Raw genomic sequence first — 4,117 nt, forward strand, 5'->3', positions numbered from 1 at the left:
CCAATGGGGAGGGGCGGGGCGGCGGCACGTGCTGCCCGCGCGCCCGGGGCTGGCGGGAACCGGCGCGGGCTGTGCTGCGGCGCCCCCCAGCCGCCCGCCATCTTACCCTGAGGGGAGCGGCCTGAGGAGCACCGGCACCGCGGGCTCTGGGGCGGCTGCTGCGGCGGGGCTGGCGGCCGGCAACACCTCAGGAGCGCTGCGCCCGTGCCTCCCTGTCCCTGCGCCTGAGAGCTACAGCTGTGTGGTTTTCCCTTGAGCTACGGCGTAGTTGGCTAAAGACATGTTAGTCCTGAATTGTGTTACACCCGGTGTTTTGCAAGTGGCTGCTTTTATTTTATTACTCAAAATCTCCACTGGTTTTCTCTCTGTCTTCAGCAAAATGCAGCGGGGAACAGTGGAATGCCCATGGTTGCACTAAATAACCCTTGAGTGCTGTGCCACTCTTTGCGATGCAAAAAGATGAAAGAGTAAGAGTTATAAAGTACTAGCTACAGAGAGCAATGAGTAGCACTTTTTTCAGGAAAACCTATGGGCTATGCTCACAACTCTGGCAGTGCCTGAGCAGCCCGGGGCTTCTCCTGACTTGGCCTCTCGGCGCGTCATGGCAGCAGGCGCCTGTGTGCCAGCCAAATGCTCACGGCTTAGCAGCAGGAAAGGTGTATAGCTGCTCTCTGTAATTTCTCCAACAACATGAAAATCCTCTCAGGACATCAGTTAGACAACCTTGTTGCATACAAATTCAGAAAGTGGTTGTAAGATCTATGCAAGAACGATGAAAGTTGATACATCCTGTTGATTCATTTGCAATTTAAAATATTTGCATTTTGCCTTGCAGCCTAGAAAATGCATGGCTTCATCTCCCATTTGCAGCCTATTCTCTGATTTCATTTGTCCTTTCTCTTCTTTCTTATGCAAGGTGTTTTCCCCTTTTCTGTTTTGTTTCCTACCCTCAGGGCTCTATTCACACTGCAGAACATCCTTCATTCTCAGCTCTGCTGCAGTTGTTCTGCTACTTAGGCATGCTCTCAGGTGTTCCTAGTGCTGTGCAGTTAAACTCTCAGCAAAAATAAATTCTATTTTAGTGCCTACATCGTTGTACTTCTTACTAAAGTGTATAAAATCAGCTATGATTTTATTCTTACAAGTTCTGTGGGGCAGGGAATAATTCTCTCTGCCCACAGAGAAGAAACTGAAGCACAGCTATTTCGCCTTAGTCATTGTGAGCCTGGCTGTGACTGCATGTCCATTCTCAATCTTCTGTGTTTAAGTCTAGGATCCTGCCGGCCAAACTGTTGTTCCCTGCTAAGCATTCTCAGAAGAAAAGGGAACAACACATCAAAGGTTTGCTGAGATTTTTCTAAATGGTTTTGATACTACCTACCAAAGTCAGAGGAAAGTCTTCCTGGCTCCAGTGAATCTCTAGGCCTTAGCTCCAATCTGAGTAGAAACTGACTGTATCGGATGCCACTCTGAAAGCAGGAAGGGAAATTAGGTAGGATCAGGTGAGATTTCAAAAAATCCATCTGCCAAATTGCCCAGCGTTGCATATCAGAGTAGGTGCAGTTGGACATAGGAGGTCGCAGGGAGACAGGGCAATTATGATCATACAGCCTCTGTTACTGCCCTGCACCTTGTTCCTCTGTCCCCAAGGTAAGCTCAATTTTGTGTCTAAGAAGCACTGATACTAGTGAGGCATTAAGAAATACTTCCCTGTCATTCATACCTCTCAAAAAAACCCACAAAACACTAGACTACCTTTGTGACTTAAACTATCTGCACTTCTAGTACATTTAGCTGGCTGGCCATTTCAATCCCCAGGGCCTGCTGAATCAAAACAATGCTGCCAGTCTGAACAGTCCTTTGAAATGACACTAATTAACACTATGCAGGAAGTATATTGACAGGCTGCAATGAAAAGGAAAATCAAATATCCCACTGGAGACAGAACTTCACCAGCATGTGAACTGGCACAAAGTTTTCCTGAAATTAAAAATTGCAAGGAATGACTGAGCCAGGACAAATGTTGTTTTCATTGGGTTTGTTTTTTAAATGTCAGTCCTTTGAGACTTCCGTGCCTCAGGATACTGCAAGGAAATGACAGCAGTAAAATTAATTCTAAAAAGAGAAAATAACAGGTCTGGCTGCAGCAGTGGATAAGGATAAATGGGAAGGAGTGTCAGAGGTAACTGGGGAGAGTGCTGTTAACATGGAGGCTGATCAGGAGTAACACCACAGGAACTGCAGGAGGTTGATGTGGCTTGCCTGCAATTTTTAGTAACAGCTTTGGGCTTGCCTACATGTAGGCTCTGTAATAACTGTACCAGTGTGTCATTAGCTCTAATTTGTAGCATCTAAGTGCCTAGGAACTAGCTGGGGCACCACTGAGCTACATGCTGAACAAAGGACAGTCCAAATAACATACAATGAAAATAGTTTTTTCCAGGTGTAACTTAGACCACTCGTATAATCACAGTCACACTTAGGATTTACTGTGCATAGATTACACACACCAGTGGTGGCAAGGGCTTACCACTGGGATGGTGGCTTCAGCAGAGATGCTGTCCCTACCTGACACGTGGAGAGAAGATGGGGCTCCTGGGGCTTTGTGGATGGTGCTCCCTGAAGACACCTGGCAAACTGCATGCTTGGAATAAAATAGTTAGACAATGGAAGCGATTCCTAATGAAGAAAAGAGTAACTCTTTATGTTATCTTGCCATGATCTGAAATGAAGGAATCAAATTGGCCCACGGTAATTATGTTAGACCAGCCTTCTGACAAGTGTAGAGGATGGGAGTAAGGCAACGTGGAGCCTGCTCCCAGCTCCTCCTCAGCAGTACCAGCCATGGGCCTCCAGTGCCAGTGGTCACAGAGGAGTGTGGGGTGTTCAGGACATCTGCTGTGTCAGCCACCAAATTGTTCTCCCTTAAAGTGGAGTTGCTAATGCTTTTTTTAGTTGAAGGAGAAAGCATAGGATTGTAAGCCCCTTCTGTGGGCAAAGCTATACAAATGCTATGTATAATTAATAAACATCACCTGGAAATCGAGCAATTACATGAACACTTTTATTTTTCTTAGATAATAAAGCATGAGCCAAAAGCCAAACTACAGCCTTTTGAAAATACGGGCCAAATTCTGGTTCTGCCTCTGCAATGCAGAGCTTGTATCTGCAGCAGAAGTCTGTTGTGTGTGGCTGTCTGTATTTCAGATGGTAAGTCTCTCACTCAGAAATTGTCTTCCTCAGCATTTGTACATGAGCATCAGTGCTGGGACTACAGCTGGAGCCCAGCGGAGTACAAAAAAATCCTTTTTACCTGCCTTTAAGGGAGAACTCCATGAACCAGGCTTAATTTTCTTAAACTGATTTCAGTACTGCTGAAAGAAAATGACCAGAATAAAAGATGTAAATCAGCTGAAATTCTGCCAGATCTGGTGGGACATGCTAAGCCACACATGACTAACATCAGTGGGACTGCAGATGAAGTGTACAGCAAAGCAGGAGCATAAATCTTAGGACTGGGGCCAGAGTGCAGTGGCATCTCTGCAGGTGCCTTTAAATAACTAGAGGACCAAATAAGCATTTGCGACTGAAGTGACTGTGTTACAGAGCAGCATGGCTGTGTGAAGTTTGCTGCTCAGCTGCAGAACAGTAACAGGAGTGGCAAAGAAGCATTTCTGAAAGCAAAGCTTAGACTTGGGCTGCATGGCAATTTGCAGGTAAGTGTTGCATGGCACTGTTTTCTGAAAATGGACAATTCTATGCCTGATTTCGTGTATTTGTAGCAATATGGAATGCACAGCATATTACGAGCAAAGCAAGGGCTAGATTTTTGCCTTCAAAATATTATTTAGAGGTTAAAGCTGAGGCCATGGGTTTTCTCTACAACCTACTTTTGTTTATGCTTTCGCATAATGTTTTTAAAGACATATGTCTTCATCTGATTCCTTCACTGCTTTAGAGGTGATAGGATATTGTTTAATTATCTGAAGAAGATAATTATCTTTCCCAAAATAATGGGCATGCAAAGGTTGATAGTTATGATAGTTCTGAGTGGTTTGCAGATTGATTTTCTCTAAGATCCCAGTGTTGTTTTTAAGGATCTGTAAAAAGATTGCAA

The sequence above is a fragment of the Falco naumanni genome, chromosome 9 (genome assembly GCF_017639655.2).
Source record: "Falco naumanni isolate bFalNau1 chromosome 9, bFalNau1.pat, whole genome shotgun sequence".
In the NCBI taxonomy this organism is placed as follows: Eukaryota; Metazoa; Chordata; class Aves; order Falconiformes; family Falconidae; genus Falco; species Falco naumanni.